The sequence below is a fragment of the Pelodiscus sinensis genome, chromosome 6 (assembly GCF_052426305.1).
Source record: "Pelodiscus sinensis isolate ZL-2025 chromosome 6, ASM5242630v1, whole genome shotgun sequence".
Taxonomy (NCBI): domain Eukaryota; kingdom Metazoa; phylum Chordata; order Testudines; family Trionychidae; genus Pelodiscus; species Pelodiscus sinensis.
Window position 1 is genome coordinate 49553944 of NC_143057.1, and position 13271 is coordinate 49567214.

At 42.9% G+C, this 13271-nt stretch overlaps 1 long non-coding RNA gene across 2 annotated transcripts in view; it reads left to right on the forward strand.

Moving 5' to 3' along the window:
• LOC149524146 (uncharacterized) overlaps positions 1–13271 on the forward strand; it is a 101209-nt gene that overhangs the window by 25432 nt on the left and 62506 nt on the right. Inside the window, exon 4 of one of the 2 annotated variants that reach the window (XR_016349881.1) lies at positions 1175–11019. The exons of the other annotated variant lie outside the window; for it this stretch is intronic. This is a non-coding gene — a long non-coding RNA (uncharacterized LOC149524146). Of the gene's footprint in view, positions 1–1174; positions 11020–13271 lie in introns of those variants that run through there. 2 annotated transcript variants of the gene reach the window in all.

Sequence of the window (13271 nt, forward strand, 5' to 3'; positions counted from 1 at the left end):
TGGCAGGTTCTCCCAAGGGACCAGGACCATACGCCCCAGCCGGTGGCTCCTCCCAAAGGGCCAGGGCTGCATTGCCTGACTGGTGACTCCTTCCATGGGCTGGAGGGCCAACCTGGCCTCCAGCTTGTCAGGAAGGGGGCTCCATGGGCCAGCTCCAGCCACCAGTTATTCCCACATGCTCTGCAGCTGGTGGTGGAGCATGGGACTCAACCGCCTGTCCTGCCCAGCAGCTGGTTGGGGGCAGAGTGGTGAAGCTCGGGGTGTGAAACAGCTCCCTCCCCCCCACTCAAGCTTGTCGGAAGGGGAGGCAAGGCTCCAGGGGCCAGTCCTGGATTGCAGCTGCCCCCTGTGGCCTGCAGCCCATCCAGTGGGGGGAGGGATCTGGTGGCCAACCCCAACATCCAGCTGCCCCCCGCCCTGGCTCTGCAGCTGGTTGGGGGGGGGGGAGGCGAGGCCTCAGGAGCCAACCTTGGTCTCAAGCTGCCCCCTTCCCTCCCCAGCCCTGCAGCTGGTCTGGGGGGGGGGGCAAGACCTCCAGTGTCCCCCCAGTCTGCAGCTGGTCTGGGTGTGAGCCGGGCCCCGGAGGATCCAGGGAGTGCTTTGCAGCTCCAGAGGTAGTCCCAGGCCCCCATGGCAGTGGGGCTTGTAGGCGGGGGAGCTTCCCCCCATCAGGCACTGTTTGGGGGAGGGGAGCACTGACTTGGTCTGGTGGTTAGCCATGTGGAGCCCTGTCTCCAGCTGGCCAGTCTCCTGCTGGTGAAGCTGTTCCCGGTGGTCAGTCTGCAGGATAACATCCCCCACACTGGCTGCCCCCGTGGCCACTCTGCAGTATTGCGTCACTCTTCTCTGGCCCCCCACCTTTCCATGTTCCACAAAACATTCCCATTCCAGGTACTTGCTGTTTTCCTGGCACAACCAAACCCTGACCTTGCTTTAAGTTACGGCAAGAGGAAGCTGCATGCCAAATTGGGTGTCCTAGCTCTTGCCAAATAGGAGGGATTCTTGATCAAACAGACTCGCAGACTGACAGAGGCATAACTCTCTAAAATATATAGAGAGATTTAAGGGCAATGTGCAATATCAATGTAATGCATACTTTCTGGCACTGTATCACTGGCATAGATGCAACTGTTTGCTATTGAATATTTCTGAGTGGTTTTTTTTCTCTTGCTAGGTTGCTATCTGTACCTTTGGACTTCAGGTGATATTTAGTGAATGCCACTACCTGGCAGCTTTTAAGCTTCATTCTAAATGTAGGTCAGTGGTTAAAGTTTATCAAAATAAGACATTTGAGGACCCATTGTAACAGGTATCAATGTCATCAGGTGATGTGGTTGTGTGTCATAATAAACTGTATATTTTAAATATATAAAGAGAGAGTGAGAATGACTCCATGACCAGGTGGTTGGGGCACTCATCTTGGGGGCCACCCTTGTTTCAGTCCCTACACCAATGAATATTTATACATGTATACAAAGCTGAACAACTTCAACAGAAGAGCTTGAGAGCACCAGACCTCAGAATACCCTCTAGTCCATTGTTTAGTCCATTCACCTACAAGGTGTGAGAGCTAAATTCAAATCCCTGCTCTGAATCAGATATACTGGGGACTCGAATTCCCAGTCTCCCACATCCAGGTGAATGGCCTCATCATTGGGCTGAAAGATATAAGGGGAGCTGTGTCACACCTCCTCCCCCTCCTATTTTGTGAATGGTGTTTCCAAATGTCCTTGCTTGTAATAAAATGCCTGAAAAGAAAGTGAAATGTTTAGTTTGATCCCAAACTATTTTTTCCAAGGTGGGATTGTTGTTTTATTGCTTGTTTTATTGGGGGAAAGACAAACATTCATTTTGGGTCAATCAAAAATATTTTATTTTATTTTTCAGTTTGGCCACTGAACTGAAAAATTATTCTCACAGCTCTATTTGCCAGGACCATATTATTCTCTAGGGGTGCGTCTATGCAGCAGGGCTTAACTCAAAATAAGCTATGCAAATTGAGCTACATCAATTGCATGGCTTAATTTGAAATAGCTTATTTCAAAATTGGGAGCATCTACACAGCACTTATTTTGAAATAGAGCACTCTTCCTCCGACTTCCCTTGCTTCTCGTACAATGAGGGTTACCAGGAGTCAGAGTAAGAAGTCCTTCAGCTTGACAGTATTTTGACATTATTTCAAAATGATTGCCTGCTGTGTAGATGCGGACTACGTTATTTCAAAATAACGCTACTTATTTCAAAATAATGTTGCTGTGTAGACGTACCCTAAGAAAACAACAACAAATCAACTAGACTGTGGGTTTAAAACAAAACAGTTAATCTCCTCCTCTGATGTTGAAATACCAAGATCCTTCTACTAGCTCCCATCTGCAAACAGGTCTCTCAACCTCCCTTCTTCCTGCACACTCATGTTCTAAATCTAGCATTAATATCTGGGACTTTCTATAGCATGCAACAAAAACAAGGCCTTCTCAAACTTAGCTGTATACAGTGAGAGAGTGGGTGCTGCTGCACCATCATTAAAAGAGGGCAGCATATGCTGCTCTCTACAGATGGCCATCTCACCCATCTGATGTGGTCATGGGAACGGAGGAAGGAAGAGGATCTTGTTCCCTCTCCTGAGGCTAGGGACATTACTTCCCCCAGTCCTTGTGCTCAGTGAGTGCAAGGACTGTGATTGTGTTTGGCCCCCAGTGAAAACACCTTGCACCTTTGAAGGCTCAGGGTTCAGTCAGTTTATAAAGCACTTTGAAGAAATAGAGAACTGCAGAGATGCTAAGTTTTATTATGAATCGTAACTGTAATTGGCACCTACATTAGCAAAGAGTCCCGGAAGGCTAAGCAACCTCTCGAAGTGGTCATTCAGATTTAGAGCTGAAAAACATTGGCAAGGTGAGGTGGGAAAGCTTGCATTGCTGCTGATCGCACTGTACCCAATCAAAGGAGAGAGAGCAGACTCAGATCTGTTGGGCTGTCAATCCAACTCCTTTCCCCAGCCAACGTTAAATTCACTTAAGCCAGGATGACTAATTTTGTAATTATAAAGTGATGCCATAAATACTACACCTGGGTGAGGCTGCTGTTTTAATGACTGCGTTTCTCTTCAGCCTGCCCTACTTTCTGGAGTTTGGTGATATGCCATAACAACAAGGCATAACTATTGTATAATAACAAAACTAAATAAACATGCATTTTTTGACTTTTCAAAGTTCTCAGTACTCATGGCCTGATCAGCACTTCAAGGGTTTGGGGCTTTAAGATGGGCCCACGAATGTTGATGATCTCTCTCCTCCCTCTGTGTAACCTACTTGTTTGTCCTGTATTCTCTGAGTCCAGAATGTTCTTTGTGTGTCCGATTGTAATCTTGGATGAATTGCTGTGTACCTGGACAAGTCTGTGGAGATACATGGTAATGCATGCTGCATGCCTGAGATTAGAATTTGGCTTAGTACCAGAAGTGAGGAAACCAGGCCCTACTCCAATAGTTAAGAAACTTGGTCACGTTTATTGTAAACTGTTGTGTAAGGATAAAGAGAAAACCACTTTTCATTGATCCTGACGGTTATGGAAAATATTACTAAGATACCAACCTATGTTTCTCAATGTTGAAGAGTATACATGGCTTCAAAACGACAAGGTGGGAGACGTACTATCTTTGCTCCTATAAAAGATATTACCTCGCCCAACTTGCGTGTCTGATGTCCCGGGACCATCACAGCTACAACCAGGCCCACCAACAAAAGTGGGGGGGGGGGATGCATAAAGGCAGCAATTGCTATGGGGTCCAGCAATTCAAAAGGGCTCAGGGCTCCCAGCAGCTGAGGCCACTACTGCAGCAGTGGCAGGAGCACTGAGCCCTTTCAGTTACTGCTGGAGCCCCAGGCTGTGCCCCTCCTCACCACCTTGCTAATGGGCTCAGCAATTCTATCCAGCCCCTCTGGCTACAATTATACTGCACACTTTAAAATGACAGTCAGACAGGCATTTGCTGTGCACTGAAGATTTATAAGTTCTTCTGCAAACTCACGTTCTCAGGTGCTAAATGAACTTATGCCTCTCTCACATTTACCACACCAGGTTCATGTATAACACTAACATTTTCTGAGACTCACCTTTATTATAAATAAAGGGAACTCATTTTTATAACTCTTTTTTTTTTAAAGACATTAAGGCCCAAAGTCCTGAACCAACTCCTTTTGAAGTGACTGGGATAGGGAATCTTCATATTGATTTTTGTGGGAGGCAGAAGAGGCCTCACATTTCCAAAAAATGGTCTTTAAATTTGGGTGCCCAACCTTAGGGAGATTTTCAGAGGCATATATGGCAAGTTAGGTCCCCATCTCCTATTAAAAGTCCAAGGAAGTTAGACACCTGACTTTCTTTCTGCTCTCTGAAATAGTGCCAGGAGTGTCCAAACCTAGGTGCATGGCTTGATTTTTCAAAAGTGCTGTCCACCTAGCAAACTCCTATCAACTTTAGTTAGAGCTGTTAGCTGTTTAGCAATTTTGGAAATCAGGCCATGCATTTAGATGTCTAAATATGGGCGTGGACTTTAGGCACCCAGTTGTCTAGTTCACCATAATGTGTCTAAAACTGAGAAAACCCAAAATGTAAGTAATCAGAATTAAAGGCCTCTTCAGAAAATTTAACTCTACCACTTTCAAACTCTGAATGATTTGTATCCTTTTTATTGGCTAGATTAGGCTATTATTCATTAACAATTTTATGTAGAGTAACGACAACCCGCACTTCATCCTCTGTTATTATCAGGCTTATGGCATTTATCCAAATGACTATAGAAGAGCACAAATTGATTAAAAGAATATGCCAGTGAAGTATACAGTCCAATAGGCCATCACTACATCTTGGAGGTGCTATGGTGGGTAATATAATTGCTTCCATTTATACAACAGTAAAGAGAACAAGCGCAGAGAAAAAGATTAATAGGCAGTGATGTCTGTTTAAACAGATTTATGCTCTGCATTTTCTGTAAGACTTGTCCCTCAATAGAAAGCAGTATTTTGTGTGACTAGGAGTAATAGACTTCAACAAGTTCTGATGATCACCCCAAGATTTGCATTCCCATTCAAAACTTTAACCAAATCCTGTGAAATTTGTTTCCTGTGTCTTTGTAATGCTTAGTAAGCATCCAGGAATAAGGTTTCACAGGAGAGAAAGCAAAGCACTTTTATAAATGTCCTAGCTCTTAGCTCAGTCTAAGTCTGCTTAGGTTTATATGAACACTTAATTTACATTAGGCCTCCTTACAGTTTTAACACAGACATTTGCAATGCTGTTCCTTCAGTGGCAACTTGATATATATCTTTACTACCAGTTTTCTTTATAGTTTCCACTCACTCCACTTTCAACCTTTGCTAACCAAAAAAAGTGTGAAAGGTTTTGTGAGTCAACTCAGGTTATTTGCAACAGTTTTGCTAGCCACTGGACACAATCTACTTTTTTATTTGAATCCCCATAGACCAGACCTTAAACAAATTACTAATATTGATTTCCAACAAATTTCCAGAAAGACATGTGCATTGATTATTCTGCTGTCAGGATCCCTTCACGACAGGAAAATATCTTTATATATTTTTAAATTACATAACATGTACACAGAGCATGGCAGAAAGGGTGGAAATTAAGCTAATTTTCATTTGTATAACTGACAGTCATGTAACTAAATACTTGCCCATAACCTGGTCACATGCTGGTACATGTTCTTGTAATTTTTATGTAGTTACGTACAATCAGTACCATGACTCACACAGAAAACTTCAAAGACAATGCAACTTATTCATTTGTGTACTACATATTTCCTGAATTTGAACAGACAAGTTAATATCACAGCATCCCTCATTGGGAACCAAAAAGGTAACAGTAGCCTTATCCTCTTTTACTTTAAGTACTGTTGGGAAAATTAAGTAACTTCCTTGTGGGCATTCTACAAACGTTAATGTATAGGTTATAGATTAACAGGAGGCAAAAGTGTTCCCCTCCACTTTGTTTAACAGATTGCTATTGAGTAAAGTGAATTATTGACTTGACGCTGACAGGAAGGCTCTGCATCTTCCAACAGAAATTCATGTAAATATCAGTTTGTTCAAAGCCTTGTCCATTACATAAGAATACAGGAGAGCTGCCTCTGATAAATTCACATACAATTTCATTCTTTCCCTGTGTCCTGTACAAAATGTAGTTTGATGCATTCTTCCCTTCTTTCCCCTTTGTTTTTTATTTAACTCACCAAAGATCTAAATCATGAATTCTGGGCCTTTGGGAGAGTACTGCTTTTAAAAGTGCTTTCCAGAAGCTGGCCTAAGTAGAGCTTAGCTCCATTGGAAAGATCATTATGTTCAGATTCTCATTCCCCAAAGATGGAAGGGATTTAAGATACTGAAGAGGGCCAGCCATATGGATTGATCAGAAGACCAGTGAGTTGAAAGCTTTGGACAGGTACCGAGGTTAAAGGAAAGTCAGTTCTCTGAGTCCTTTGAGTGTCAGTGCAGGGAAGATATCTTCTAATCAGCAGTCTTCCCATCCTTCCCTCAGTTCCTTTGTCCCTTTCTCTCCCAGTGGGTTCAAGACACAGATTTAATGTCTGACATTGTGTTACTCATCTGTGCTAGAAACAGAAGCATTTCACTAAAAGAAAGGAGAGATTCCCAGCCTCCAAATGGATCCATCACCTGGACTATAAACCTGGAAGGTTCAGAGATATCACTCTTCAAAGTAATTTTGTTCTTATATTAAGTAATGGTGAGTCACCTCTGGGGACTGACTCTGCAACCTCTTAACCTAAAACCATGAGCAATGGCTGCCTGAGCTAAAAGAATTGCAGGTCTGTTAGCTTAAAGGCTGTAATAGATTCAAAATGTTAGGGTCCAGTCACTTGTGGGGACAGAACTACACTGAATAAATGTGGGTTGCACTGATATATAGACTGTTTTCCAGTCATTTTTGAAGTTTTAAAAACATTACATATTTCTCAGCTGTCCAACTCCTGCACAGTTGTACCTATTTAAGGCTTCTAACTTCATAAATGAAGGGACAAAATATGATCCCAATTATTTGCTATTAATGAATAATGAACCATTCCAAATGCATAGCAATACAATCTTTATAGTCATATATTCTCGCTCTCTCTCTCCCCTTATATTATTCATGTATCACACACAAAAACAAAATCAACACTATGTTAAAAGAACATTATTACATTGAGAAGTCAAGCTCTCAAAAGTTAGTTGCCTGGGTAACCTTAATCCAGCTCCGTTGTGCATATGCATTATGATGTGCTCTTTAGTCGCAAGATCACAGGTTGGTTTTTTTTCCAGAGGATCTCAGCCTCACAGAGTGTTCAGGTGGATGGTGTTCACTTAGCCCTGGTTTACATTAGGGACTTATTTCAAAATAACCCCCCTTATTTCAAAATAAAAAGTGGAGTATCCACATTACAGAGCCAATTATTTTGAAATAACAGGCTGGTTATTTTGAAATCTGTACTCCTGCTTTCCTCAGGGAATAAGCTTATTTTGAAATAGTTATTTCAGGAGTTATTTCAAATGTAGTTGTTTCAAAATAATTTCCTAGTGTAGACATTCCCTTAGTGAGCAGCTATTCAATATTTTGTTTTCTCCTCAGTGTTCAAATCATAGCCCGTTATTGACTATTCAAACTTTGCTGTGAGAAGACAGAATTCTATTAATTTCCTCATGGGCTTTTCTATGACATTCATTAATATAATGAGTGATTCAGAAATATCAATGAATTTATTTTCACAAAGCCCTTTTGAAATGAGGGGATAGGATTATCTCCTTTTTACAGATCAGGAATGGAGGCAGAGATAAAGCTCTAAAATATCCTCTTATTTTGGGTGCCCAATTTGAGACACTTGAGACTTAATTTTTTTCTATTACTTAGCACTGAATAGGTTCAACACACAGCTGCCACTGACTTCACCTGAAGCTGTTCGTGCTCAGTTCAGCTCTTCTATAAAGCAGACTCCAGCACCCAGAGAATGAGGAACACACAATTAAAAACCGCCTCTGAAAAGTTTGATTTAAGTGACTAACCTACCACTGAAAGCTCTGTTACCAAAGCACCAATAGAATCCCAATCTCTGGGAGAGCTCTCAGCTTTCTTAACCATTTGACCATTCTTTCTCTTCCTATAGTCACCTACCACATTCACAAACACCTTCCAACTTCTGCAACCAATGGGTCCTTTAAGAAATCTCCTTTGTTATTTAACCCTAATTCAAAGCAGGTCTGCCCTGTACGCAGAAAGAGGCAGAGGTTCTATGTAAAAATAATACTATCTGATCATGTAATTAAAGACTGCATCCTAATGAATATACAGAAGGGTGCTGAATAAAGATTGCACAGCTAACCTTAAATCTGGCATTTCCTAATTTAGGAGTGCTTGACTTTGCAACCTTAAAAAATGGTATATGCACACATACACAGTATATCTTATGTTTTCCCAATATTTATTTTCATTAATATAGTAGGTGATCCTTGCATAATCCTCTTATATCTAATATGTTTATTCTTTTAAACTAGGGTATGGAACCTGGTCACAGCTGCAGTTTAGATTAGTGGATATTGCTATTCAAAGATCTACCAGCAGTTCTGCAGTGCTTGGAGTTTTAAACAAAACCATACAAATTGAGAGATAATGATTAGACTTCCAAAATATTTCTGCATTCATGTTACTCCTGCAATGTATGCAGCTCTAGACTGTCTTCTGAGACACTTCTGCATTCGGGGAGAGGGGGGGAGTTACTTTGCTGGGGAGGCAGAGTTTGTAATGAAAATATGGTTATAATTTTCCTGTAGATGTTATTCAAAAAGAATTTTAATAAAACCACGAATTGTATTACATCAGTACATCCCCTTAAATCCCATGGAGATTTTCCTAAACAGAGCTAAGCCATTTGCCTCAAACATCTTATCTATTTTCTGTTACTACACAAATCCCCTAAATATTTCAGTCACTGCAGGGCCAACTGAAATGGTAAATTACCTAGTATCCTAACAGTGAGGAAAAAAACTATTGGAAGGCATTATGTTTGGCTCCTGCTGAAAATGAGGCTGCTGGGATTGAATAAAACTGCAGAGAAATCAGGAATATGAGATTATCACCCCCAGCCAATAATTTGCATTGTTGGCTGTTGGTAACATTCTCTTATGTTTCTTTTTGCCTTTTTGTGTCTGAGCAGAAGTTCTGCTATTTCCACAACCACACAGAAAAGAGAGCTCACAAAGGATGGCCTCACCTGTTATTCTTTGCAGTGGAAATATTTTGCAATTAGGTCACCAGAGGCAACTACAGCTTTTGGAAAAGCCAGTGAAGACATTTCTGAAAGCTAATACTGTACTTTTACATCTCTATTTATATGCTTTCCTTAGTCAGAAATAGCTAGTGCTGGAGCCAGTGACTTTCATTAGACTGGAGATTTTCCTTGGGAATCATGCTAGAGGCATCAGGGGACAAGCTCAGGAGGATCAGATAATGTTCAGATTTACTAACAAACTTATTCATAAATTTCTACCATGAAGGTCAATTCCAAAGAACAATTAACTTCTTCTACCACATGAATTATGTGTCTAACAAAAAGCACCAGAGTATTAGCTATGATCCCATGAACTGACAATTTGTAATGATGACATCAGCTCCCAAAGAGAAGTGAGATAGAAACCCATAGAAAAGATTATTATCCTCTAGGATTATTATTCATGGTTTGTGGCATAGCAGAGCTTGTGACACAGCTATTCAATTGTAAACGTCACCATGGGCTTTTATTTTAGAAACTCTTATCGGAAAGAGACAGAAGCATTCTATTTCCAGAAAAAAAACCTGAGTTCTGTGGGGTTTGCTATAGATTTTTCTACAGGCTTCTAAAGACTGTTCTGCAGCTTAATTGTGAGTCAAGAACAAAAAAGTCTGAATTTTACTGATGGAGCTTAGACCTGGAATTTATTTAATTTACTTTTATTTTACAAGCACCCATTCAAGGCAGGGCTATTCACAAGAATTGTTCTAATAATCATAACAGAAGGACTAATAGCTTTACTGCATAGGTAACCCTATTTAAACACATACACAAATTGCTTATTCTAGCAATTCCATGCAAACCAGGCTTTATCAACACACCATCATACATCCTTCATCTGTCCCTTTCAGGAAGAGCCCAGGAAATATGTAAGCCTAACTGTGTGCCATGAAGATAAACAAATCAGGACCATCAGACCAAGACTTACTGTGAGCTTTCTTTCTTTTAGACCATGAAGCTGCTAGCTCTTGTATCCTGTACTGATCACAATTATGACTGCATCACATTCATTTTGCTTAGGCCAGTCTTCTCTCTGCCCTGAAGAAAATGTAAAATCACAAAAGCATTTTCCTTGTGACCTTACAATAACCACCTCCGGACCTGAGCATATGCGAAGAGATGGCTACATCAATACATAAGTGATGGGATTTTCCCAAGCTGGATAGGCAATAAGCTAACAGCCAGCTGCGACAAGCAGAAAACACCTAGTCACCCCCACCTGAGCTTTGCTGCAGGGCAAAAGTATTGAACTGATTCAACGAACAGCTTGATTTCTGGCTCAGAAAATTGGCCGCCCTCTTCCAGTATATCATGCTTGAAAACTCTTTTGTTTTGATACTTGCCAATGCTAAAAAATCATCAAAGACTGACTGAGTTTAATACAACTTAGGTGTGTCGGAATAAGTGCACAATAGATGGATAACAAGAGTCTCATCTTGGCTTTATTGTGACCAAACTTTCCAGAAACTTGCACCCAGAGTCTCTGGGCCTGAACTGTAGTCACTCTGGGTATGTCTACACTACAAAGTTAGTTCGAACTAACGGACGTTAGTTCAAACTAACTTTAATAGGTGCTACACTAGCGCTCCGCTAGTTCGAATTTAATTCGAACTAGCGGAGCGCTTAGTTCGAACTAGGTAAACCTCATTTTACGAGGATTAAGTCTAGTTCGAACTAGCTAGTTCGAATTAAGGGCTGTGTAGACCCTTAATTCGAACTAGTGGGAGGCTAAGGCTTCCCAGGTTTCCCTGGTGGCCACTCTGGCCAACACCAGGGAAACTCTATGCCCCCCTCCCGGCCCCGGACTCCTTAAAGGGGCATGGGCTGGCTACGGTGCCCGTGCCAGGTGCAAGCCTGCCAGCACCCAGCCAGCAGACCCTGCACCTGGCACAGATCGAGCCACCCACCTGATGCACCCCAGCCCTCCCCCTCTTCCCGGGACCAGGCTGGCGGTTCCCGGGAGCATGCCCGGAACCGCAAGAGGCGGGCACCCGCCTGGGCTAGTGCGGACATCGTGGACCTTGTCCGTGATCTCCGCACTAGGCACAGGAAAGTGGCCATCTAGGGCAGGATAGCTGCCAGCCTGGCCACCCAGGAGCAGGTGTGCATGAAAATCAATGGGGTCCACTGAGACCCCCGACCCTGAGCCCTGAGCTTACAATGGCCATCCTGGGTCAGACCAAAGGTCCATCTAGCCCAGTAGCCTGTCTGCCGACAGCGGCCAACCCTAGGGACCCTGGAAGGGATGGACCGGAGACAGTGACCAAGCCATTTGTCTCGTGCCATCCCTCTCCAGCCTTCCACAAACTTTGGGCAGGGACACCACTTCTACCCCCTCGCTAATACCACTCCATGGACCCAACCTCCATCACTTGATCTCACTTCCCTTTAAACTCTGTTCTAGTTCTAGCCTTCACAGCCTCCTGCAGCAAGGAGTTCCACAGGTTGACTCTTTGCTTTGTGAAGAACAACTTTCTGTTACTAGTTTGAAGCCTGCTACCCATTCCTTTCCTTTGGTGTCCACTAGTCCTTCTTTATGGGAACTAATGAAGAACTTTTCTGTATGCACCCTCTCCACCCAACTCCTGCTTTTAGAGACCTCTATCCTGTCCCCCCTCCGTCTCCTGTTTTCTAAGCTGAGAAGTCCCAGTCTCTTTAGCCTCTCTTCATATGGGACCTGTTCCCAACCCCTGATCATTTTAGTTGCCCTCCCCTTTCCCAGCCTCTCTCTTCCCCTCTCCCACCTCCTTTTCCCAGTCTCCCCCAGTTTTGTTCAATAAAGACATTCCATTTTTGAACACAATTGTCCTTTATTTTGTACATCAAGAAAAGGGGCTAGGGAAGGGTAAGTGGAAGGAGGTGAGGGAAGAATGGGGCACGAGCCCCCGATGGGGAGGACTGGGCTGGCTCTGTGGGCTTCTGGGGGTGGAAGCTCTCCTGCAGCCCCCCAATTGCCCCCTCTCCCCAGATGGCAGCCTGCGGCAAGTGCAGCCGGGCTGATGGCCGAGTGGTGTGATGTGCCCAGTGTGGGCACTCCGGGCACTCCAAGCCAGGACTGGTTTTCAAGCGGGGCACACCTGAGAACTGTCTGTCCTGGGTGGGGGTCGGGACCCTTTAAGCACAGCCCTCGGCTAGCCTGAGACAGCATCTCCACGCTCTAAGTCCTCCTCTGATGCCCTGCCAGCACTGCTTCCGGCCATCCTTAAGCCCTGTTCAGGGTCCACTTAATGTGGACGTGCTAGTTCGAATTAGCAAAACGCTAATTCGAACTAGTTTTTAGTTCTAGACGCGTTAGTTCGAATTAGCTTAGTTCGAATTAACTAATTCGAACTAAGTTAGTTCGAATTAGCGCTGTAGTGTAGACATACCCTCTTCTTGTCAGAAACAGTGTCACATCTTTGTTTCCTGTGCCATTCAGGGATATTTTAGGCATAACACCTTGACCACACTGTGATGTGATCAAGTGTAGAACAGTAAGTGACATCAGTGTGGCATTAATGTCTCAGGGGACTTCTTGCAGAAGAAAAATACTTATTTAAAACTTACATATTACCCAGAAGCCCCAGTCAGGATTGTGGCATTAAGTGTTTTAAGTGCTGTAGAGACAGAGACATAGGGTACGTCTACACTGCATTCCTCTTTCGAGAGGAATGCAAATGCAGCCGAGTGAAACTGCAAATGAAGCATGGATTTTAATTTCCCATGCTTCATTTGCATAATGGCATCCGGTCACTTTTTCGAAATACTCTATTTCGAAAGAAAAAACGCAGTCTAGACAGGGTTATTTCGAGAAAAACCCCTTCTTTTGAAATAACCCTTACTCCTTAAAAAATGAGGTAGGTTCAAGGGTTATTTTGTAAGAAGGTGTTTTCCTCAAAATAATCCAGTCTAGACTGCGTTTTTTCTTTCGAAATAGGATATTTCGAAAAAGTTC